This window comes from Centropristis striata, chromosome 3 (genome assembly GCF_030273125.1).
Source record: "Centropristis striata isolate RG_2023a ecotype Rhode Island chromosome 3, C.striata_1.0, whole genome shotgun sequence".
NCBI lineage: Eukaryota > Metazoa > Chordata > Actinopteri > Perciformes > Serranidae > Centropristis > Centropristis striata.
In genome coordinates, this window is record NC_081519.1 from 34,594,964 (window position 1) to 34,622,670 (window position 27,707).

A 27,707-nucleotide genomic window follows, 5' to 3' on the forward strand; every position below is an offset into this window, starting at 1 on the left:
TATATTGTCTCTGTAGAGTTTACAAGTGAATATATGTAACAAACGATTAGTAACTTATCTGTTTAATTTCAGTTTTAGACATTGTCCCAACTTTTTGGGAATTGGCCTTTAGCGTCTGTATCAATGCGTTCAAGGTCTACACAAATGTCAGAATTTTCAACATTGTTCCGAAAGTTCCGACTTCCAAGTTCTGACTTTGAGTGTAAATTAAACACACCATACGGCGTTACGGTAAGAACATGTTAGACCCGCCTTCAAAATAAAAGCAAACACATGTAGCTTTCAAAATAAGAGCACATGGATGTGTTAGCAGAGTTTACAAGAAGACTGTCAAAATAAGATGCCTTAAATATGCGAGAGGCACCAAATTTAGGCTTTTAGGGCAAAAATGATCCCCCTACTTTGTTTGGGTCCCCCCATCATAGTCTCAGAAAATCTTGTGGGAAGCACTGGTCCTAAAGGCTTGACAGACTGGACAGACAAGAAACTGCCCAGCAGTATGTTCAGGGTAATGAAAGGAAGAGAGATGTTTTTGGGTCCTTCATTGAGTCAGCTTCAAGTCAGTAAATTTGTTTGGCTGCCATGGGAATTTCAAGCACAAACTTCTTTTTATTTGTGTTAGTATGTTGGTTGTTGTTTACACTACAGTTTATTTAAAAATGTTTAAACAAAACATATTTGAGTTAAGGCATGGAGTGCAAAAATAACTTATTGAGTTGAAATCATTTGCTGACAGCTTCGTCCCCCCCAGTTCAAAAATCCCATCTGCGCCCCTGACGACAATATTAGACACTCAGAGAGAGTGCTGTGGAAGTTGATGGTAAGTTGGTGAAGTATAACAAGCGTCAAGCTCTGCAGTGTTCCATGTTTATGTCCCTTGTAAAACCAAAAGTGACTGTCTAACTGTTTAATCCAAACACTGATATTATTCCAAACCACAACCAAGTTGTTTTTCACTTAAACATAATATAAGTAGTTTTGGTGCCAATTCACAACATTAATCATGTTTAATAAAAAACTGCATTTGTGCAGGATTGTAGTCTAACTGAGGCCAAGCAGTTGGGGAAGAGAAAATGTTACAGCGCCTCAGAAACATTAAGATTCAACATATCTGTATTAAACAGAAATGCAAAGTGACATTCCCACGCTGACGAGTCCGCGTTGTGAATAAATGCTGCCACTTGACATTAAACCAAAACAGAAGGTTGGAGCTCCACTGAAGTATTTGTTAAATTGGTAAAAGTTGTGGTTCAGTGTATTAAAACTCTCCGGTTAAATAAAGTAGAAGAGCACTCGGAGAGCGCAGACTCCCACCAAGGCCATGCCCGAGCTGACAGTGTTAATAGAAATGTAAAAATCCATGTTCTGCCCCGTGATTCAGATCCACTCCAAAATGTAATGGGTTCTTCTTTGGCCCGCACTACGCAATGCAAGAAAGAAAGAACATCGGGCCTGTAGTTTTTTTGTAATCCTGCTGACAAATAAACAAACTGACCAAAAATATAGCCTCCTCTGTGAATAAAAAAGGCAATTCAGAAAGAAATGAGAAAGTGCGAGATACAGAAAACCCACTTCTGCCAGCGAAAAGTGGGGCATGAAAGGTTAGATGGTGTTTCCTCCCTAATTTACCACTGAACAGGTCTATAACTATAAGGCTGTGCACTAAAACCTCTATTAGTATCACATCTTTGCCCAGGTAATTTCAGTTCTGAAGCACAGAGTCCGCATAAAGACAGCAGGGTTTAAAGGGCTGCATGCTGCTGGCTGCCTCTGTTGCTGACTCCACACAGAGGCAATAATCTCAACAAACACCAGTCACACTCATCTCAAACACCACACGACGTGACCTGGAGCGCTGCCACCAAACAGCAGCTCGCCGTACACAGCGTGGCAATAAAACACCATGTGTTTGATTTTTTTTCTCTTCAGACCAGTTTTTTTTTCTCCCGCAGGGAAGGTGACAATATCTCAGCGTGAATTCTGTTTTCTATTTACTTTTGTTGTCTGGAGGATGAGGTGATGATGTGATCTGGGTAACGATTTGTGTAAATGATCATTGACCTACCTGTAAGCTGCCAAGCTGTATGCTCCTGTTGTCAGCTGCTCCTGTGGAACAAGAGAGAGAAGATAGATCTAAATTAATTATGAAAATTACTGGATATATATAGTATGTCTAAGGACGCTTTTACAAACGAAGGATTAGTCTGTTTCAATCGTTGTCTGGTGGGGTTAAATCCTTGTCATGGTTTGTTTGGTGACTTGTGAACGCTCCAATTGTACCAAACAAACCCTAGTGCGGTTCAATTGCACTTTGAACATAATCCGGCACAATTACAGGAAATTAACCAAGACGCATCAGATTATGGGCTACCTGCATGGGCATTTTGTCAGACGGATGGACAGACCGACAGACACACTATATATATCACACTTTATTTATCCCGAGGAAATTTTCTTTTTTTTTAATGGATGGATGGATGGATGGATGGATGGATGGATGGATGGATGGATGGATGGATGGATGGATAGATAGATAGATAGATAGATAGATAGATAGATAGATAGATAGATAGCTAGATAGCTAGCTAGCTAGCTAGATAGACAGACAGACAGACAGACAGACAGACAGACAGACAGACAGACAGACAGACAGACAGACAGACAGACAGACAGACAGACAGACAGATAGATAGATAGATAGATAGATAGATAGATAGATAGATAGATAGATAGATAGATAGGGAACTGACTGTGAATTTAACTCTGATGACACCATGATTGAGGGGAACACAGAGATCAGTGGGCTCTGTCCTGATGTGATGCATAGGGCAGGAAGGTGGGACCACATTGAGACCAGCTGAAGAATCAATACTGGGAAATACAACAGAAATAAGTCGAGCGGTGTATGGGACTTTGTTGTACTGTGAAAGAGCCATTCGTGATTGTGCGGTGTATGGAATACGAATGTGCTGATAAAACTTGCTGAACAGAGTATTGAGTGCTTTGTGTTTGGCCAGCTCACCCATTAACTTAGTGCAGTTGTTAAAAAAAAGCCACGACAGTTTGGGGGCTCGTCCAGGATATCCACTTGAGTTGGACCAGGATTATTCTGCAGCATAGCGAGGACCAGAATATAACAGAAAAAAATGTGTGAACGCTCCAATTGTACTCTGGTGCAGACCAAACCAACCAAACAAACAAACAAACCCTAGTGCGGTTCGATTACACTGTAAAGATAATCCGACCCATTTACAGGAAATTAACCAGCAGATTGTGGGCTACCTGCGTGGGCATTTTATGAGACATGCACAGAGCGACAGATGCAACATGACTTGAAGAGGACTGACTTGGACTTCTGCTGAAGTCCGATGTTTGCTTGACACCTGGGCTTAATACAGACTTAATACAAAATGAACAAATATGCATCTATATGTTTCACTCTGATTCAGACTAAGGGACTTGGGTTATGAAAGAGCCCTATATCAGACAAAAAAAGCATAGCAAGAACCAGTAAAAAAGAGTAAAATTTCCAAAAAGCACAGGTAGCCACAGCTGAATCCATATCCATCACTCAGCCATCTTATAACAATTATTGGCATTTTCATTTGTCAGTATGATATACAGTGACTAAACTCTTATGAGCCCCATTGAAAATATGATAGTTTTCATTTGAGTGATATGTTGACTTAAATCTGACACACATCCTTGAGCGGATCAAACCACCCACCGCCCCGCAGACTGTGTATACTGAATTTAACTGGCAGCTGCAGGAACACACATCATGAATATCAATTATTACTAAAGTGGAGCTGTGAAAATTAGCCGGGGCGGCTCTATTGTGTAGGTTAATGGAAACTCAGACAGGCCTTTAACTGTAGGGTTAATGCCAGCACTAAGCCACCGTGACAATTCTGTCCTTGAGCTTGAATAATAAATTGAAAATGTGTGTGGGCCTACATGATTGGTTGGCAACATGCATGAAACATTGGATGTTTTAAAAGGGGGGGGGGAAGCAAATAAGGACAAGAAAACAATTTATTTGCTTTTCAAAAACATTCATGCTTAAGGAGTCTCGGTTCTAAATTAAACATCTATCATTTGAACAAAAGCATTCTACATTTAAATTATATCTCAAACGTGTTTAAATATATTGCACTATTATGTTCAGCTACAGTTCTTTATTGAATGTAAACAATATAACGGCCAATTTTCTCTATCAAAAGCATATTGATGTTGTGAACAAACTGAAGCAACAGGACTTTTATAAGCTATATTATAGTCTTTAATTTGATCAGGTTTTATTACTCCATCTGTGTCATATTAAACACATCCAGTTGTTCAATGAGTGTAATTCCTTTAGTTCTCTTGAACTTTGTTGTTTTTCTTCAGCAAATCCCTTGTGAAGACTGAAACCATTAATTGTTTGATTGACATGTTCCTTCATTACAATAATGTGGACATTGTAGTACAAATTTATTCCCTATACACCACTCCGTTGCCATAAACAAGTGCACGAAATGAATAATAATCTGCAGCTGAAAATACTCCCAACTACTCTTGTTTGAGTAATGTATCTGTGCCAGAACCGGAGCTAGCAACCAATCCTGGTTCAGTAGTCTCTACAGACATTATGGCAGAGGCGAATACACCAAACGAGGAAGAGAAAATAAAGGAGAGAAAAAAGAGAAGTCGGCCGAACAAGAGGCTCTCAGACTGGCTTTCGGAGAGCTTCACAAAATTAAAGGCTGCAAGGTGGCTTTCTTGGTGGCATTCTAATATTAGCTGTTATTAAGTAGTTTTGATCATCAGAAATATAATCACAAAAAGTGCATGTGCAAAAGAAAAAAAGGTCTGGCCTTCCTTTTCACCTTCTAATATTAGCTACCTTCTTATGTTTAGTGTGGCAGGACTTGCTTAATACCTGGCTGTTAGCAAAGTCGTCGAGTCGCTTTTGATAATAAGTAATATAATCACAACAAATAAATGTAACAGAAAAAAGATCTGGCCTTCAGTATGTATCCATAAACTCAGTGTAAACTTATAGTTAGGTATGCGTGTATTGGAGGAACAAGACTTTTTGTTCTTGAGTAAGATGTTGACAGGTTGACTATATATGTAAGCCAACCACACATGACCAAATATATTATGTGTGTTGACAACTTTACCATGTAAGGACAATGTTCAGCAACCATCAATGTACCAGAATGGCACCGTGTCATGACGAGTAAAGAAGATTCAGTCTCTGTAACCTTTTCATTCATTCTGAGAATGCCAGAATTGAATCCAACGTCATTTGGATTAAATTTACATTGAACGACCACCTCTCTGCTCGTTCTCCTCATTCATCAAACCACAACAAAAATGCATTCTATGCTTGATACCTGGTTATGTTTGCAAAGTTGCAGAGTAGCTTTTAATCATAAGTAATATAATCACAACAAATGCACCTGTGTAACTGGTTGGCCTTCCAATATTAGCTACTTTGTTATGTCTTGTGTTGTAGGACTTGCTTGATGTTTGGTTATGTTAACTGTTGTCGTGTCGCTTTTGATCGTAATCTAAGTAATATAATCACACAAATGCACATGTAAAAGAAAAAAAATCAAGTGCTTTGTAGATATTGTGCATCATCCAAAAATTAAGATTTCGAAGATTTTGAAGATTTCCTCTAGAGTATCACCTCTACTTCTAGTTCGATATGCTATCAGCATATTGACTTTAAAACTGAGCCTGCTGCAGCTTCTGAAATGCAGAAAGTCAGCCAAGGACGGCGGCATCCACAAGGAGTTGACGAGGGTAAAGATGCACGTCTTCAGTAAGAATCAATGGTGTCTGGTGTTAAGCACAGAGGGACGAACTTAGACACTGTCGGTTTTGGTCTTTCTATTGTATTTTTTGCCAACAGAAAAAATACAGAATAACATCAGCGTTGTCCTCTGAAAAAGAAAGTCAGAAATGAAAAGTTTTTTACTTTCCTTCTTTTTTTCTTTCCTTTATCCCAGAATAAACATTTGAGGTCTGGCCATTATAGCAGCTTTCGTTGCAGCATTTACATACATAACATTTATTTATAAGTGCCAAGCCACATCACCACCTAGCAAACCCAGAGAGGTAAAAATCACCCTGAGGAAACAATTTACTGAATGATCTAGCTTCAAATTGGCAGGCTCAATTGATTGTTGGTGGACTGTTTTTTGGACTGCAACGAAAACCCAAGATGTTTTCAGTCATCCTGACACAAAAGAATGACAGGTATTGAGGTATTGTAACCCTAACCCTAACCCTAACCCTATGCTTACAAAAAATAACCTTGGTTTAAAGCTTAACAGATGAGGTCACACTTTACTTCCAATCCAGTATTGAGTTCCACAATTCACCTCCAAGTTTACATGTATTAATTTTATATTAAATTACTGGTGCGGCATGTTCCTCAGACAATAATGTCTCACATGCCAGGCCTAATTTCCGTCAGCAGAGCCATTATCATTATCACCACCATCAAAGATATATCTGTTGGGCACACTAATCCTAATTAACAGTAGGAGGTGGGGCTAATCAGTCGGTCCAGTTATCTTAATAAACCTATTCTGCCGCAGAGAAAATGGAGAAGGAATGAAGGTAATTGAGTCTACATTAACTGTAATCACAAAGTCTTGATGAGAGAAGTGGGATAATCATCTCTGATAGAGCATGAGGGATAGCACAATACACGATTTAAATATAAATTGTCTGAACAAAAAGGAGGAAAATAATGACAAAGTAACCCCAGATGACTGCTTGATGTTATAAAAGAATCCCAGCCTATCTAAATTTTGTTCTCTTCCAGCTCTGGCAGCTTGCAGAAAACAAACAAGCTGTACAGTTGCAGCTGGGGAGAACTGACCAATATAAACAAAAATATTCTGCTTTCTACCTACACCTTTGCATACATCTGGTGCACAGGGCCTGTTTACATAAGCAACTCTCCTCCGCGTGGTGTTAAAATAGCCTGGTTTTATTGGATTTTACCCTCTGCTCTCACATGGACAAAGTGAAAACGTGCAGCAATCAATACAGTAGCAACATCTAAGCACTTAAAGTTCATAGTTAGCATCAACACAGCAGATTAATCTTGCTTTGTATATTGTTTTTTCCCCCAACTTTTAATTGTTTTCTTCAATAAAACAAATTTAGCACTCAATCAATGACAATGTATACAAACAGGATCTATATGTATCCCTCTACTGCAGGGATGGGCAACTTAAATGCTGGAGGGGGCCACAATTTTTTCATTGACACTACCAAAGGGCCACATATAGGTCTGTGTACTTAACAAGATATGATGAAACTGCGATTTTAAATATGTTAACAGTGCAGTAACTTAACGTATTTCATGCTCAAATGCATGTATAACAGTATAAATAGGAATACAAAAGGTTTGAAGCAAATAAAAAATAACCACTTACTGTGATTTCTCTTTTTTTTCAGTGCAAACAGCAAACCAACATTAAGTAATTTTTTGCATTTTTACACTGCACTTGCTCAAATGCATGTAGTTGTACTGAGGGCCACGTCAAGTTAGGGTGCGGGCCGTATGCGACCCCCGGGCCTCCAGTTGCCCATCCCTGCTCTACTCCATGGTGGGGCCCTATAGAAATAAACCATTTCTTTGCAACATTTCTGATATTTATAAGACCCATTTATAACACAATAGAACTATATAGTAAGAGGAGCCACTGGGAAGATCTTTGTACGAATTACACCGTAGATGTACATACGGATAGATGAATGGAGAAATAGATGGATGGGTGGATGGACAGACAGACAGATGGACGGGAGAATGGATGTATGAAAGGACCAATGGATGGAAGACTGAGGATTATGGATGGATTTTAATATACTTTTTCTGTTGTTGCACAATGCTACCTTAAGGCAACTTACCCAAAAGTATCGACCTAAAAAACATTATTTGTTATATTTCTTTCGTTAATTTCTGTTGATTTAAGTGATAAGAACACTTAAACAATTTATACATATATATAGATATATATATATACATATATATATATATATATAGATATAGATATATATATATAGATATATATCTATATATGATATAGATATATATATATATGACTCATGATGAGACGGTCTCTGCTTTTAAGACATTCAGGATTCTCAGAGCAGAATGACATTTTGTACAGCACTGTCTGATGCAACGTGTAATTTCTCTTCAAAGTGCAGCAGTGTGAGGAATAAAATAAAAAACAGTCTACAGTCTGTCAGGTGTTTGGGATGTGGGGTGTTTGGGGTAATGTGTGAGACTCCCCTCATTATCTTCAGTGTCATTCAATGTGAGATCCAGTATTATGTATGGAGGCAAACACTACAAAAGTCGAACCACTCTGCTTCTGTACTGACAGTAAGAACAGGTCTCCTGCCAACACTGACTGCACAGCAGGGTCAATACTGTATGTTTTTATAAAGGCAAGGCACACTAGGACAAATAAAAACCCAGCTGTAAACTTCTCCACAACAACACCACCTACACTGAAGCACAAAGCTCTTTGAAAGCTGTGCTCACACAGTCCGGCTTAACAGAAAGCTGCTCTCATCCCTCTCACATAGAAACATCTCCACGGATCGAAGCAGGACGGAGGATGGGGATCAGGAGAGCATCCAAAACACCCAAATTTCTGCCAAGGTACACAGTAAACACAACACATAATGTGTGCAACTGTCTCTCTGACACATGTAAACCATAAGCTTTTGGTTTGACACCACCGAAATCAAAATGAAAACAATACACAAAGCTCACAAAATGCAATGCGTCAACAAATGCTGCAGTTTAGACACCAGAATTGCTTAATTAGAATTTAAAAGCCTTATCAAATACTGTTTTTAATGAATTTTCGATAGTGTGCCTTGTCTAACGTCCCCTGAGGGTTAACAGAATATAACAATAAAAAATAAATAAAAACATGTGGAAGCTGTGGCTGGCAAAGGCAGATGTCCCTGATAGCTGTAGGCACGGAAAACATTTGGAGGATGAGAAGGAGAAAACAATGAGTCGCCAGAGGGTAGAAAATGAAAACACGGAACATGTTGGAGTAAACAAAATCTTCACAATTACGTGTTCACAGTTGCAGAATACAGGACCTGAGGGGTGTGTTCAGAGAAAGTGACTGTAGGAAATGTTATAGAGAATTGATAGAGCTTGTCTGTTGAGATAAAGAATGAAAGGGGTTATATCGGGTTAGATCTTTGTAGTTTTTTTATTGTGCACAATAACATCTTCATGAGTGCAAAAATCACTGAGGCCCTGAACATTTAGAGGTTAAAGGCACTAAAGAGTAGGGTAGAGTGAATAGAGCCTGAAAGATATATCTGTTGACAGATATTATCGGCAGATATTGGCCTATCAAAGGAATATCTGTATCGTGTACATACTGTCTGATACGTGCTGTTATGAAAACTTTTTTTACACAATATATAATGCAGAAAATTTTGCTTGACGTGATTGAGAAATGGTGTAAGCTATAAAAATGTATATATTCTTTTTTTTAAAGTAGTCAGCAAGTGACTGAAACTGAAGAGTAATGATGTTTATTTAACTTTTTATTTTATTCCTATTTATTCTTTATTTTCTCAGTTAACACTTATACATTGTTTGTATAATGTATAACAATGTTATTTATTATTAAAGTTTTATGTTTGAGAAAGTCGCTGGTTGGTTATCGATGAGTTTTCCTCTAATATCAGTATCGGCATCGGTTTTGATAACCCTATATCAGTCGGGCTCTAAAAAAATTATGCATCCAAGTGTGTTAACTCATGCAGGATAACCATAAATGAGAAAAGTTCTCCAGGAGAATACGCCTTACAAACATTACAGAATACATGAAAGTCCTTTTGCATCATATTCAATTACATTTTGATATTTTGCAGAATGTATCATAATGCTGCTCTTTTGTTAATGTATCTTTCCCAACATAGGATAGGAAATGAAGTAATACTTAAGATTTCCTGCTCAGAAGAGGAGGCTGCAAAACGAGTGGACATTGTTCTTGTCATTGCTCCACATGAAGGTAGAAGCAAGCACGAGTTGCCAGCAAAGAGATTGTTAATGTTGCTGTTGTACTGGAGGAGCATATCATTCTGCATGAGCTCAGACATGCTGCTAAAGCCTTTGCAACACTGATTCATGGACTCCAAAACAAGATGCTTCAGGGCAAATGTAGTGTTGCAGTGAGAAGTTGGCCAAGTTAATGGCAGCTTATTGTTTCAGCTGGTCTGCTTGATTTATACAAATGTACAATTCATATTTTGATGATTAGCACCTGCAGGCTGAATTGTGTTTCTGTTTACATAAATACATAACTGGTGCAAACAAATTCACCGCCCAGGATAAGAAGTCGTCAATGCTCAAAACGCTGACTATGTGTTCCTTCCTAATGTTCATACAAAGATCATCTCGTTAGAAATCTATGGTTGATAGTCACAGAGACTAGGTCCATGTTTTATACAGCCTTTAGTTCCAACTTTACCTTTTGAAAAAGTGAAAGTCCAAATAATATAAATGCACTGCAGAGAGCTGAACTGTGATGTGCTGGAATAAACACTGTTCTGTTTTGACACCACATCAGAATCCAAGTGCTGCAAACTCATAACCGAAAAGGCATTTCTCATCAATGTGACGCTTACAGTTTATATTTATGTTTGTCATTTTTCAGTCAAATGATAGACCTGCTGCAGGAATCAATCACAGCCAACACCAGCCTCGAGGCTGCAGCAAACACTGATGATAGACCATCAGGAGAGTGGAGAAATACGAAATAAAATGGTATGACATATAGCCCCTTCACCTTCCTGGCGCCTGTGTGTTGTAAATGCTGTCCCTTGCGATCTTAGAGGTCTATACCTGCTGTGGTGCAGACAGCACTGATTCCACATTACTCTAATTGCATTTTCCTCCTCTCTTTGCTCCCCGGGGAGCAGTAAGGCAAAGTTGCTTATCTTGCTTGACATTTCACAACAGCATGCTTTCTGCATGGCTGTGTGTGAGTGAGCTTAAGAGTGTGGTGAGAGTGGCAGTGGGGATTTAGGTGAGGTGCAGCTGTTTTTATAGACAAAAAAACCCACAAAGCTACTGTGTGATTTCTGAGTGCTCGACAAGAGAAACATATGTACAATAAAACCATCGCAAGGAACCATTGCATTGACAAACAAATCACAATTTACACACACCTGTTGTCTTGTGTACACTGAATGTTAATAAGATTTACTGCTATCCTATTTATGATTGTGCAACCATGCTTCCTGTCTGAATAAACCAGATATCCCACCGGGCTGTTGAATCAAGATGCATGTGATCCTGCATAGAAACGTAGAAGCTGCTAAGAAACCCCATTATTGTCAATAGACTTAAGGAAGCCATACATCCTCTCAATGCTAGGTCTCTAGTTTGTGGTCGTAGAGTTAATGAGGCTGGGATTATCCTAGAGTTCACAGCAGGTCATCTTATGTGAAATCAATCATGTTTAAAAAATGCTTTCTCTACAATAAAAATGGTTTCTATAAGAACTAACATCTTCACACATTAATACAATTGAGCCTATTAAATCCACAAGAGTATCGGCTTTGCAGTCATACCCAATTTATGCAATTCTAAGACTGTTGAGGGAGCCCCATATGCAGAAATGTTCAAACAAAATAGACTAAAATATCACATAAGTACTGCATGAGAAAAATTGCAGGGGTTTTGTCCCAGACTGAATGGGATTAGCATAAACTGGGGATATCTGTAAGAGGGCTGTCATATTTATTCAAAATCTGAACATTTCACTCGAACATAGTCAATATTCAAACTGCAAAATTTACAGTCTACAAACGCAATAGAGCGATTTAAGTAGTTTGAGAAAACTTTCTGGCTTTCCCTCCGGCTGTGCTGCCTCGACTCGTGATTCATTGATTTTTCTTGATAGAGAGAAAGCTTTAGTTGTTCCGAAAACAAAGCTAACCAGTAACTGGTGTGCTACATGCCAGGGAGCTCTTGGAAACAAGGAGGTGTTGCTGTTTAACTTTCTATGGCTAGCACAGCAGCTTTGGAACGCTGGTAAAAAGAGGTTTTCAGTTGTGCCTTAACCAGAGCCAGTGAAACACAACCAGGATTTAGCAGCATCTACGGACATTATGACAGACATGAAGAGAAAAAGAAGAGACTCAGCAGGAGGCAATAATACAAGAGTGAATCTCTGAATGTTTTTTAGAGGTCTTCATGAAATAAAAAGGCCCCGAGCTGGTCTTCTTGCTGTTGGACTAGTAAATCATATTAACTGGTTTGCTATGTCTGGTGTTGTTGCACTTGATGGTTAGACTCCCCAATTCTGCAGTCTGTGCTATAAATCATGCATGAATTCATGATAATTCATGTTCACTTTCCATAAAAATGTTCCCCATTTGCTTTTACCAGTAAGTCTGGCATCCGACATCATCATCATTTAATGCTATTTTTAATAAAACTAACAAACATAACTGTGTGCCAGCTCAGTGATTTATTGCCCACTGTGTCAAGAGTAACTTGAATTTAAAATCTGCATTTCTATGGCAGAGAGAAGCAGTGAGAGGGAGGGAAGCTGAGAAGTTAGAGATGTTTTAGGGGGATGCAGCGAGATGAAGGCAAACAGGTCATCATCGTCATAAGGTCTGACTCATGCCTCCTGCAGGCTTGTAAGCGATGCACTGAGGTCCAGGCTCTCCCGACCTCACATTTCTATCTCTTGTTACGTCATAACTGCATCACTAGACTGTCTGGCCCTGGCCTGGATGTAGCAGCCATTCTTTCATTTTATTACATCTGACAGGCTGCGGTTTACGTAAAAAAGAGGGCTTAGATTTACACCACCGGCTTCTTTCAGCACCGTCCATTAATCACAGCACTACACAAACAGAGCTTCCACCAGCAGATGCACCATAAAATATCTGTCTAAAGTCATTTGGCCTCACATTCAGATGTTTTATAACAGATGCCAGATGAAATCATTTTCCCACAGTTATCTCCTGCCTTTGCCTTTTGTGTCAGGGAATCTGGTAACTTAAAAACTTTCACCTCAACTCGCTGCACACTCTTCTGGATGTCCAATTGGATGATTATTAAACTAACCGGTGGTTTACTTGCAGGGGACACATCAGCATCTGATTGTGATTGATTTGTTTGGTTCTTACTTTTCCCAAACCCTAAAAACTTTTCTCTACATTTTTACTTGCCGCTCTGATTGCTACAAAGTAATCGACTGATCAATCACCTGCTCGGCTGGATCAGATTCTGCCACATCTCATCTTGTTCTTTACCACATGATGGTTTTAACAGTCATCTTTCTCATTAAATATGTGGTCTTTGCTGTGCAGTGGTTCGCCAGTGCTCATTTTATCTGACGCTTACACACAATTAAAATATTGTAATTTCTTCCCACACTCTTTAATGACGCCACAGCAGGGTGCCTACACTATAAAGTGCTGCAAGAAACCTAGAATATGTATATGTAAATAGACACAAGAAAAATGACTCATCGCAAAAGTCAAAACTGCCACTTGAACTCCTTAGAAAAGCTGGCCATGGTGTAGATGTCATGGGACATCTACTGGCAATCAGAATTAATTGTTTCTTGTTTTCTTGTCTGTATGATTTTGTTTTGAATTGCTTGTTGCTTGAAGAATGCCAGGTTGATTGTAAGCTCTAAAATACACTTTTCTCTGTTGATTGCTGAGTCCCTGCTGTACTTTCTATTATGATCACATCCACCCGGGTCAAGTTGATCACTATTATTATAACTGACATGTTTTTTGTTTTCTTCATTTCTCATGCCGATTATAACCTAATGACTTTTGTATATTTATAACATGAATATAAAGTAATTCAACAGACAGCTTTGCTATTTACCGGCTCGCTGCCAATTCTTCTGCCCTCTGCTGAAGAGGCCATTACGTGACTGGGCATTGTTAATCCACTGGACGGCAACAGGTGTTTTCCCTGTGCACATCTGCTTTATGTCATCAGCAGCAGTGGCTGTTTTCTCTCTGTTTAATAGACTACACGAGGTAGCCAGAGGGAACGCAGAGTGAAACTATTGGACATGCTGAAGAACTGCCGTCCTCTGAGCCCCTGAGCTCCTCACTCACCCGCTGCAGATCGCCAGATGAACTGGAGTAGTATGTGGTTGTAAAGTTTAATGAAGCTGCAATTATCCAAGCAGCCACAGCAGATCATTTTACACAGTGAGGTCAAGTTTCTAAAGATGCTCTCACTGTAATTAAATGGCCACTATGGGGACTAACATCATCACACATAGCAGTATTGGATTGGATCATTGGATCCACAAGAGTCTCAGCTTTGCAGTGGTACTCGATTTGTGCAATTTCAAGACTCTTTAGAGACCTCAGTATGCAGAAATTAAGGCATTAATTACACAATTTACTGCATGAGAAAATCACATTTTGTCTGTGGGATAAATTTCGGTAGTTTTAATATGTCAACATATTTACTTAATCTAAAGTAGCTCTTTTTTATTGAGAATCAAAGTTTATGATCATAATTGTAATACTATGTAGACCACATACAGTCCCAATTTGAAACTTCTGCAGATGCAGGTGAACTGCCTCTCTCTGAGCTGCCGGAGGGAGGCAAAGTATCAAGAGAGTAAAGAAAAAGAAAATAACAGAATTACTGTAGTTTTTCCCCTTTATATGTTCTCATGAATAGACTGAGATTGAACACTGTATGCTGACTATTTGATTACTATAAGCACATTGTTTACACAGCACTCGTATCAGAATGGTTTCAAGGTTTTTGATCCATATAAGCTGTTGATCGATGTAATCGAGATAGCTATTACTGGTTTTGTGGGAGTTGGGGCACTCAGCATTGCCTGAGACTTAAAATGATGACCTGAACTTGGTCATACACTGACAGGACTGGTCATTTATGGTTAGGAGAGTTCAGTGTTCAGGAAAGGTATGCATGGGGGAGCAGAGGATAGGATGTGGAGCTTCAGCAGACAACAACATACACACATAAAGTTTGATCAGTGAGATGTTCAATCCCCAGATGCTTGGTTAATGGGTGGTAACCAGTGCATATAATTTCCAAATTGACCAATTGCGTTAAAGAGCCCACCCATTGTACGGGATTTCGCCAAAATCCAAGAAGCTATATGTAAAATCAGAGTTGCTTGTAAGCACTTTGTCCTGTGATGCCGTTGGGGTCACTTGGCAGAGTCCAGCGCTGAGCATTGCATTTGGCTATGATTCTTTCAATAAATGGTTGACTTTATTCATTTGTCCTGAGTGTTTTGTAAACCAAGTTTAGGAAAAAGAACCCGGGTGAGAGGTAGAAGCGGTAAAAGCTTTACGCTCTAACAGTTTCCACTGTACTTTCTATGGCTGCAGACCAATTTGTCATTTATCCTGTAAGCCATTTATTAATATAATGCTTTTTCATGCTGAATGTCTTATTTCCAAGAAACGTATGAGCACACTTCTGCAAACAACAAGATTGAAAGTGATGCGTTTCATGATTATTTGTGGATAATCTGTTGAATACATTAACAGATTTAGGTAAAAATCACATGTTAGTCAAGAAGGACATTTTTTAGTAAAGGACAGTGTGTTCTCATCAAAACAAACATTATATAACAAAGCAGTAAAATTATAATTTGCATATTCAGAATGCTTCACCAGCACCAGTCATTCTGCCTGTGTATACACTCACCTTGCCATAAATACAGGGAAGTTGATATTTAATTTGAACTGCAGGCAGCAGAATAATTACATACATTTATAATACATCCATAAATAATGACAGTGACAGGGGCCAGCAGGTACAGACCATAGGTGAAAATATGAGGCACAGACTTGACAGTCTTTTGTCTTTTCCTTGGCTGGTGTGTGTGTGTAGGCGGACGAGGCTCTCATTACACTACTTAATTACAGAGGTGACAGATTCAAGGTCCTCATGCTGCATGAGTAATGGGAGGGATTGTGCAGCCTGCATTGCCCATCAGCCCCTGAGCACTTGATGACTCTTATCAGTAAACTCATTCCTGCCTCCTGACCTGTCAACAGTTCCTTGAGTTCAGGCCATTACCCTTTTCCCCTTCACAGCACAGACAGACTACTCTAGAGGTAATCCAGAGAAGCTGCACTGGATTTCACTTTAGAGCCCCTTCCTAATCAATGAACACTGTACAGCTCTCAGCATGAAGGAGGGAATCAATCTGGCGATAAATTAACAGTGTCTTTCAGCTCATTGTGTTTTGGTTTTACGGCCCGCAAGCCTTCTCATTTGATTCAGTCTCATCAGCCTCGTTTCCTGCAAAGCCAACTGTACTCAACGAAAAATCTCTAACAAATTCACTGTACCTGAACTGCTCAGCAGCAAGCAGCAAACAAACAGTTAGGGACTAACAGTTCAGCATTTAGCAGCTTAAAGAGTCAGGAGTTGGTGGAGTTCAGGCCAGGGTTAAAAGGAGCGGTGGCTCAAAAACAATGCTGAAGTTTCTCTGTGTCTGCTGCATGTCTGCCAACACATTTACCAAAACTACTAGATAAGGCATTTTTATGTCAATATTTCGTTTGTTTCACCATTCAGACTGCAGCTGCATTAGTGGTGTAGAAAAATTATCTCTTTATTACTTCGCTGGCCGGTGTGGGCAAAACATTTGCAACCTTACAGCAGCACAGGGAACTTATAAACCACAGGCTCAGACTCACATTGTTTCTATGTGGCTTGAAGTAATGTATCACCAACAGTTTACTCTCAAGACTGCAAAGCCGCAGTGCTCGTCTGGATTCACGTGGATGAGTAGTAATTTTAAGTGTGAGGCTGCATCCAGAGCAGGATGTGACACACACAGATATCAGTGTGCTGATCTGTACCAACCACACGTTTTTGTTATTGGCTGAGGCTGCAAAATCGCCGGTCAAAGTTCAACACTGATGAACTCCATGCAATGCAAAGCGGAGGCCCCTTTGCCCGCATAGAATTGAAGTAAGCAAGAAGCGAATATTGGCTTAAATTTACGTTAATTTACATACATGTGACTGCAGCCTAAAATCTATATCTATATATATCTATATATAAAAGCAAGAAGCATCTGTGTGTGTGTGTGTGTGTGTGTGTGTGTGTCTAGGGCATATCTCGCTGACTATTAATCAGACTGATCTCAGATTTCTGATGTGGCTTGCGCATGGCATGAAGGTGTGCATCCTCGATTTGGAAGATTTTTGAATTCATTTTTCAAAATATAATTATTTACGTAGGACGTGTTGCACCATTGGACTGTTTCTGATCAGACGCCTTTTAGGGGAGCTCCGCCCCATTGTGTGATAGGCCTACACCTGGTCAGTAACATAATACGCCTGACTCATCTGTATGTCTATTTAGCCTACCTATTTTTCTGAGTTTTAAAGTCTGCTACAAGGTTCAATTTTCCAATAATATTCAAATAGTTTCCAGCGAATATCAATGTTCAATGTGTATGTGCTGAATTGTGTGTGTACCTTATGAAGAGTTGCAGACGTTGTAGTGTCTGCAATTCTGTTATTCGCAATAAGCATGCTAAGTGGAGATTTAGCTTTATTCACTTCTTATGTTGCATTAATATGTTATTCAGGGATGACATTCATGTTGCTTAGTGTAATGCCCATAATCGTTTCATATGAGATACTTACATGCAATATAGTACATCAGCTAATTGGGTTCATGTTAATGTACTTTTAGTGCAGCATACTGTGTAATGTGCTATCTCACGATGCATGCTAACGAACACATACTTCCTACGGGGACCGCACTAATGCCTTTAAAAAGGTTACTACTTCAGCCCAACATCCAAAATGTGCATCTGTTGTGATATTTTGTCATGTTTAGAGTGTATATTTACAAAATAATTTACAAAAATAAAAGTTTATCAGTTTGAACATAACATACACATTATTTATACTGTTTTCAAATGATCATACTGTGTTTTTATTCATGTTTTAGACAACGTCCCAACTTCTTTTGAAATAACAGGTCATGATTTCTGGAAAGAGACAATGCTGTTGAGCTTTTCAAATGTTTTCGGAGCTCCGAGCAGCACAAGCAGAGGTAAACACAGTCCATAAACCGCTCCTCTAGTTCACTGGTCATTTGAAAGGAATGGTATATGGTATATGCTTATCTATATAATCACAAGCAACGACTCAGTTACGTAATCTTAGACGCACCGGCATCTAAAAGTTGAAAAAAACAAGCCCCCAGAGAATTACTGAAGCAATACCAATCGACCCTGTAATCGACTGGTTTGTTGCACGCTGTCTTGGAACAGCATGCATGTGGATCTGACGGGTTTTTACAAATATAGACCAAAGGGAATGTGTTATTCTTCACCAAAGCATAGAAACCTCAGGCTTCTAATGTCTGTGTTATTTAAAAGGCTCCCACTGTGTCCCTATGTTTCATAACCCATTATATTTGCTAATCGTTATGCACATTCCAAAGTGTGATAAACATGATTACTCAGGGACATGTATGAGAGATAAATGAGTAGTGATTATCATAATTTCAAACACATTTGCCATTTACTATTCTCTGGTAGCACAATGTTCCTGAAGAACAAGCTGCTTGTTTTTTTTTATATAATAACACCCTGGAGTTCAAACCAAGGCTACTCTTTCTTGAATGTAATTTTAAAAAATAACAGAGTTTCACAGGGAAAAAAATTATCTGAGATTCTGAGAATGTATTTTTTACAAGCTCAAAGAATGGGAGAGCATTTTCAGACATCTCGTGCAGCCGCTGCAGCAACCCTGCAATTATGAAACCACTAAAGTGTCTAAAGATTTGATTCAATACATTTCAACAGCACAACGAACCTACAGCGCTCAGAATTACCATAGATTTCACCATAACGAATGAACACCTCTCAGAATCTCCACAAAAACTGACAAGCATATGACAAGAAAATGATAAGTCTCGTAAAGGATGGATTTATTGCACTGAGTAGCGACAGTTGGTGCTTACAAACTGTCAAATCTGTGCTTATTTGAATAACGCTGCAAAAGAAAGACACACATCAAGAGTACTGTCAGACAGGAGCCGAAACACATTCATCCATTCAAACAGCTTGCAGACAGATACAACCTGAATAGAACCAAAACCATTCAAGACAAACTTGTGATTGAAAGCAGAGCCGCACTTCGGTCAAGGCTGCAAGGAAGTTTACATTACAAGTAAAATGCCAACAGTCAGTGTGAGAAGGGCTACAGCGCAGAGAAATATCTGAAATTGTCTTGCAAGTGGTATTTTTTCCACACTTCGCCGACCTATCTGTGCACGGAGCGCGGAGGTGAAATCAAATGGCAATAAAGGTTTGAACAATTTTCTGTTTTTATATCAAAATTGTGCGGATTTAAAACTGCAAGAGCCATGTGTTTGTCAGGTTACTGTGCTTTCTGTGTTCCAGTTTTCATACATTTTTGTGTGGAAGAACACCTTTCATCTTTCAGTGTCTTTTTTATTCTTTGTATTGTTGTCTATCTGTTTACATAAACCCTCAACACTCCACAGCCATCTTTTTTTTAGGGGGCTAGTGTTGGTAAACATTTTTAAAATTTATAAGAACATTATGACTGACACATACTATGACTATTACCATGCTAAATTGTGTCTCATAAGCTGTTACAGACATTTTTGTGTTGATACCATTTATTAAACAGATCTGGTGCTATATTGTGACATTTTTAAGCAATCGAGAAGTTATCAAAATTGGTCAAAGATCCAAGACCTTGGAAAAAACTGCTAAACTGCTTTGTTTAGACCTTCTTATTAGCAATATATTCTGCTCAAGGTCTCTAGTTTGTGGTTGTTAGGTTTAATGAAGCTGTGCTTACCCAAGAGGCCACAGCAGGTCATTTTATACAATGAGGTCAAGTTTCGAAAGATGCTCTCACTGCAATTAAATGGCCACTATGGGGACTAACATCATCACACATGAATAAAAGTGGTATTTGGTTTGGATCATTGGATCCACAAGAGTCTCAGCTTTGCAGTGATACGTGATTTATACCATTTCAAGACTGTTTAGAGACCTCAGTATGCAGAAATGTTCAAATACAAAAGGCATTAATTACACATTTTAATGCATGAGAAAAACATAGTTTGCTCTAAAATTCATGGGATTATTATAAAATAGGCATGTCTGTGGGATAAACTTCTGTAGTAATAATATGTCATGCCAACATACTTAGCTAATATAAAGATGTGCTCAAGTGGCTCTTTTTTATTAAGAATCAACATTTATGATCATGATTGCAATACTATGTAGACCACATATACAGTCCTAATTAGGCCTATAGAAAGAATATGTTCTAGTTCAAGATATCACAATTAGACAGTAAACTCAAGTGTTTTCAGGTATGAGTTTTCTTTTTTTTTTCATATTCAAATTAAACCACTAATGAACAAACAAGCCACACTACTGCAAAAACAGAGAAAACAACAGCTTCCATGGGGTCACCGGCTCAGACTGCACAATCACCGCCTGCAGATTAACACTGTTCCCACTCTTGCTTCCAGGTCTCAGCTATTAAGATAATGAATTGCTGCTGCTCATGTTTCACAGATGCTCCTCTAAACCTCTTCTGTCTCACACGAACCGAAATCTCTCTCCGAGCATGAGGGCTGATGCTCCTCAGGAGGACAGAGGAGCAGACGCCTCGGCTCATATTTACTCCTTTTTCCAGCTGAGAACGTGAAGGCAGAGGGATCCGTTAAACTGGCAGAAAAATGTGAAAATGCGATAATGTGCTCGCCTCATCCCGGCAAACAAGAATGTAATGAAAGTGGAGGATTTTTTTTGATAAGGTGCTCCGTCTCTGCCACGCTGCTGATACCTGAAGGGTAATGGATTCCATGTTGCTGTGAGCCACGGTGGCACAAGCTATCAAAGAACAAATCAGTAGCACAAGGGGGGAAAAACAAATGGCGTCCTTCTGCTCAGACCTGTCTGTGGGAGAGGGCAAAGTTGGCTGCTAGACATTCATTACATATGCAGACGAAAACAGCCTTACTATTATTGGAAGAGGGAAATGATCGAGCTGGTCGAGTGCTCCTATCTGGCAATAAAGCTGTTACATGAAATGGGAGCTCTGGCAGCACCTCAGAATACCAAACAAGTTTCCTGTTTATAATGGCTCAGAGTGCCTCCGTTTCCCAGATTTATAACGCAACAGACAGACCACGAGGAGCTGCATCACGGTGCCTTCACTGACAGAGGGACAGATCAACATAAAGACATCAAGAGAGGAAATCACGGAAGAATAATTTGTTGTTTAATGTCCATAAAATTCTAATTTACATAATTTCTTATGCTATTTCTTTTAAGCCAGCAGAACAAACTTCCACTTTTTGTTTGCATCTTTAAACATTTGTTTTCTTTATTCTCTCATCTGTTGATTTATCTGCCCTGTATATCATTATTGCATTATTTATATTGTGCAGAAACAAAAAGATTAAATTAAGCAGTGAAAAGCGAAAAACAAAATATAAAGGGAATACATTTGTGAAGGTTTAAAAAAAATAAAATAAGGGATTTTGATAAAGAAACAACAACCCAAACTACATAAGCAAAAGCTGATGTAAGCTTTACAGGAATCTTTTTCTTGTTGCATTTCCCCTGAGAAATTAACTTTATTTTAACTGAGAATAAGATTAGAGGCATTCAAGTAAAAATGGGAACAGATAAAGCTAATAGCTCTGCAGGAGCCTTTGCCTCTTCTCTAACAATTACAGATTGAAAACTCGTGATCTGTGATGACACTGAACCTGCGTCTCTGTGAGAGAGACGGAGCTGCACAGCTGGCTAATAGAATGAAGTCACACTTAAACATCTAATTACACTCGATTAACATGTAGGTGTCTGTAATTATGGAGACGAGTGGGCAACAGTCTTTAAAACTTGAAAATATGCTCCCACTCCCTCCCTATACTTACTACTAACATTACCTTCACTTGCCCCCATTTTTATTCACTAAATATGAAAAACTATGAACTTTCTTCACTGCGGTAAAGGTGTCTGACACAAACAAATTAAGTACCATAACATTTCAATTTATCTTTGTTAATGATGGTTTTGCCTTTTGAGCTTCTCTCTATGTTCTCCCACATTCAGCCTCACAGGCCAGCATCTAGTTTTCTACTTAAAAAGAACATCATTTTAGGTATATAATGTTAAAGCAAGCCATAACTAAACAACAAGCAAGTGTGATACCTTTTATGAACTTATAGGGATGTCCCTTCTTACCCTTGCAAAACTCACTGTTTCACAGAAGATTTAGTAATTTGCAATAAAAGTCTACAACCTAGTAAATTCCTGCTAATCCAGTGGTTAGGTTATTATCTGACATTATTAGCCGACGCTGAATTTTTTGCATCTTATTATCTCGGGGTTTCTTTGTTTTTTCTTTTCATTCAGATATCTTAAGGTCAGAGGTCAAGGGACCCCTTCCAAGATGGAAATGCAAGTTTTTCCCTCAAATAAATGTAGCCTAATTTTTCATGACACCCCTGCTTGAGTATGTGCCCAACTTGGGCCACCCAAGTCCAAAAAGTCCAGACAAATCACAGCAACCACATCCCTCCGCGGACTTTCTTGCACCTACACTAATTAGCTATACAGCCACTAGAGGTCACCACCTCTCAACACACATCAAAATGGGTTGAAATAAGCACCGCCCCCTGGCTCACAATCACGTGGGTTAGCCTTACTTCGGAGTGATAGAAGCATAATATATAATATTAACCCTCTATGGTACAGTGTTGCCGCTCAGGCAACATAACCATTTTTGGCCTGTCAGATTTCTACAATGCATTTTTTTGAGTGATGTGATACTTTAAGAGTGAAGAGTATAGGGAACCACTAGCAAAGCTTTAATTTGTCACATGACCTCCAGGAGGCCATATTGAAACCCTATTTTGCAGACTTTTCCAAAGGAAACAGCTATGCCATTTTGCACCACAAAAAATCACTCTAAGCGTCATTTCCTGACCCTTTTCCATCTGGAAAAAAATATATTCCTACTGATAAGTGAGTAAACCTTCATTTTTTTATAGTTTTATACACTTTCAGACAAGAAACCAGTTAAAAAAAAATCCTTTTATTATGTTTTTAAATTTGATATGTTTTATATTGTACCCTGTTGAAGCTACTGAATGTTTTACACGTTTATTAAATAAATAATGTTAAAATTTATTTCAAAACATTTCTTTTTCACTTGTGCACCGTTATGGTACAATGTTGCCTACGGACAACAAACCCGTAAAATCGCCCAAAAAAAAAAAAAAAAAATTCATAAAATTTCTTCGGATTATGTTTATTTAGTCTATTTTATGACAAAAAAACACTCCAAACATTTTTTTCCTAACTGGCATCATAATGCATACCATAGAGAGTTAAATGGATTCCTTGGATCTTCTAGTTTCATATGACATCAGCGTCTTCACTGTAACTTCGAAACTGAGCCCGCTGCAGCCGTAGTGTATTTATGGTCGCCGACGGGGTTCAAGCCTTACTTCAAGACTGATCGGCTGCCCTCTCCTATCTCTGGAGGACATTTACAACACTCGCTGCCTCAGGAGAGCTCACAGCATCTGCAGCAACTCCTCCCACCCCGCTCACCACCTTTTCAAACCCTTAGCTTCAGGACGCCGTTTCAGGGCAAAAACGGCTAAAACAAACAGACTAAGGAACAGTTTCTACCTGAGAGCTGTCATTGCCCTGAACGCCTCCAAGAAATAAAAAACATTTGAATACTGTGAAACAACAGTGCAGTGTGCAATAAAATATGTATTTTATGGGCAATATTTCCAATTCTGTCTATCCCCACCTGGTGCCCCCCACCCCTTTTTCTTCTTGTGCTTTTTTTAAATAGGTTTTTTATATTTTTTTATTATGATTAAATTATTGTTATATGTTGCACTTAAACGAGAGCTCCACTGTTTAATTTCGCTGTTAATCTGTGCAATGGCAATAAAAACTATTCTGATTCTGCTTTTACAGGGGCACTGCTCCCCTCTTTATGGTCACATGCTATTCGTCAGTATCCAGCCAATTAATTAAGAACTTAGGCTTTATTGTACATTTTTGGAAATATATAAGCATAGCAGTATCACTGAACCATGTCACACTGCTGTATGTTAAAATCAATCACCGAACACTTCAAGCACTTTGAAATCATCCCACCAGGATTCAATTGTTAGTTGTTTATGCAAATAATGAACCGCAGAGAAATGTTGTTATTGAACAGTGTGAACCACCTACGTTCTAACTGCAGACTGTTTACTCTTAACAACTGTCCTCCAACTATCGGAATATAAAAGAAATAAACTTAATATTGAAAGTGATTTTGTGCACAGCAGTGTGTCTGATGAAGCAAAACATCTATCTTCCAAACAGCAAACTATGCTTTTTGTTAAGAACTGCAGTTTATTTGGGCGAGAAAATATCTGGATTGGTTTATTGTTCAAGCTGTCAGTCAGTGAGGAAAAAAATCTTTGCACATTTGCTACAGTCTGTGTCAGGAGCTTTTGTCCTTCCACAGAAGCAAGATGGCTATTTTCTGAGGTAACCAGCCCATTTTGCTGCACCTTGCAACATTCGGTTGGCAGAAAGCTATAAATTGGCCTGGTCACATTTGCTTTAAAGCAATAGATTTCCGGCTGTGCAACAGTGGCATCGATCCTCCTTCAGAAGCAGCGGGAGAGCCTTTCACAGGAATCAGTGGGAAAACTCATAAATTATTACTCTAAGGTAAACAGGTAAACAGCATATTTGTCTGTCCTATTGTCCACTAGTCTGTTTATCGTTAGGGAATGGCACACTGCAAAAAAGGTGTCTAAAAACAAGACAAAAACAGTAAATCTGAGGGAAATTATCTTGCTGCATGGACAGATAATTTCACTTGTCAAGATTTCTTTGCCGAAATGGGATTTATTGTGTATTTTCTGAAAATGTAATATTCAGATAATGTCATGCTTGAATAAAGATTTTGTTAAAAAAATAAAGTGTCTTAAACATTTATTAAACACGACTTATCGACTAAATGTTTCAGCTGTTCTGTACTATATACTGTCTGATTAATTTACAACAAACCATCATATTTTAAAAGCTAAATATTTTTTAGACACAAATTTATAAAGATGTAGTAACTGAAGCTGTCAAACAAAGGCAGCAGAAGTGAGAAGGTGTTTTGTTTTGTTTTTTTCCGAGACCATAGCAGGCTTACTTTAGGAATTTACTTGAGATACAAAGGTCCTTAATAGGTATCATGTGTCGGGAAGTTGTTTAAATAACGCTGCAAAGTTAGGCTTTAGGCTTTATGTTTCAAGAAAAAAAAATTCTGAGCAATGAATCTTGAAGTTGAGGAAAGTTTGATAAAATGCTGCAGTTGTTGTCGTCCAACATGTTTGATATCAGTTCAGTTCAGTTTGACTGAATACTTTGTTGGTCAGTCTGTGGGTTTGACTCTCATTGTGGAGAAATAAAACTGTAAGACTGAAGTGAGATGAATAGACGGAGAATTTTCTCTTATTCGACAAAACAATTATTGATTGAATTTAATTTTGTGGACACTAAATGCAATTAAACAGTTAAATCAAAATATATTGTATCGCAGTACTCACCATATCGCAAAATACTTAAAATCACAATAATATCATACTGTGACTCAATTCTCGGGATAAAATCGCATCGTGGTGCGGAAACGCTGATTCCAACCTCTAGTATTTACCTCCTTGTACAATGTAATTTATTGTCGACTACTTTTGGAAGCAGTTTCATGCCACCCCTGATCGAGTCAGTGCCCCCCTTAGACTTCCAGAGTCCAAAAAGTCCAGACACACCACTGCAACAACATCCCGCGCTGCAAAAAAGGTGTGTCTAAAAACAAGATAAAAAAACACTTAATCTGAGGAAAATTATCTTTCTGCATGGACAGATAATTTCACTTGACAAGATTTCTTGAATTACAATTCTTAAATCTAGAAATAAGCATGTTGATCACTTAAAAAATGAAATGAACTCTTAAAACAAGATAAATTATCTTCTAAATCAATTTTTTTTTATCTGAACCAAATAATTTGCAGTGCATGGATTATACAGGTATTACAGAACTAAAGTGCAGTGCATAAGCAAATACTTCACACTCATCACTGCTTGCATGTCAACATGACAGGATGTGAAAACCAACATTTGCCATTTACATTAACAGGAGCTGTGCAGGTTTTCCTTTCTCTCACTTGTCTCTCATCTTTGGCTTATAGGCTTCACGTACAAAAAAATCCCTTTCATCTTCTCATCCTTTGTGAAAATCAATGTCAGAATGAAACAAACTGGGAGTTTCTTTGATTCAATGCAGCATGAGTCAACTTCAGTGTGTGTGTGTGTGTGTGTGTGTGTGTGTGTGTCATGTGGACGTGTGATTGGCGGTAGGTCATAAAAACAGAGACATCTACAACACCTGACAGACAGAGTCTACTGTAATACTCATTTTAACATCCTCTTTACATGCAGCATGTTACTACACTGTGTTAGAACATATTTCACTGTGAAGTGCATCCAACAGAAAAACAAAAGGTTTCTTTCTCTCCTCTGTCCCTTCAGTTTTTATGTCAATGCATAATATTGAAGAAAGTGTTTCTACTTGTTTGTCCTCATGAATAATAAACCTCACATATTTGTCTTTCATCGACAAAACATTGGGAAATATTGAATTTATATAATCTGTTAATGGTTTACAGGCACTTTGATGAAGAAAAGCAGATACATACTGAGTTATCGTTGTTAAGCAAAGATTAATGGAAGTAGAAAAACCAAAACGCAGTGAGCTCGTTGTCAGGTTTTTGTATGCACATAGCTGCAGGGCAAAATTGTTTGGGTGCAAAGATATAATTTCTTGGGTTTGCCCGATTCTACAAATCCACAATAGGAGTAGATTTTTTGGTTTGAGGGTCCCAAATTAATTCTTTTTTTGATTTAAACTTCCTTTTCAGCTATGCCTCTTAGGGATGGGAATAATTAATTGATGATCGATTAATGGTTGTTAAGAATTTGGTTGATCATATGGAATTTTTAATCGATCTGTGTATTTTTAATTTTAATTTTATCTTTGACTGTGTATCAGTATCACTGAACCGAAACACGGCCAAGCGTTCAGTTCTGCGGCCGTACGTGAATAAGCCAATTAGCTGAGAATTCAGTTGGATAAAGCTACAGTTTTCAAACTAATAGTTGCAATAACAATTATAAAACACACCGAAATACAAGAGGATTAATTTGCTAACCTTGTTAGCAATGAATTACTAGGTTTAATTTGATCAAAAACGTATATAAACACAAAAAACACAAAACACAAGTATGCAAGATTACTGTGAAAACTAACCTCATGCCTCTTTGAGGGCTAAAACATAAAACATTGAACTACTTGATGTTGTATCATTACAGTGTAATCTCAGTTGATTTAGTTTTACGATTGACAGGAAGTCTTTTTCGTCCTTTCAAAATAAAAGCATCCGTTATCAAAACAGGCTTTTGCATAGTACTGTATACATCTTTTATTTTATTTATTTTTTTAAAGATTATTTTTTTTGGCATTTTTTTTGCTTTATTGATAGTGATAGATAGAAAGGGGGTGATAGA

The 27,707-nt window shown here is 38.3% G+C and overlaps 1 protein-coding gene across 1 annotated transcript in view; it reads right to left on the minus strand.

Moving 5' to 3' along the window:
• Nucleotides 1–27,707, minus strand: part of rap1gapb (RAP1 GTPase activating protein b) — a 147,780-nt gene that overhangs the window by 115,113 nt on the left and 4,960 nt on the right. Inside the window, exon 2 of the mRNA XM_059330157.1 lies at nucleotides 2,066–2,106. The gene's annotated coding sequence lies outside the window, so the exon portion shown is untranslated. The remainder of the gene's footprint in view (nucleotides 1–2,065; nucleotides 2,107–27,707) is intronic.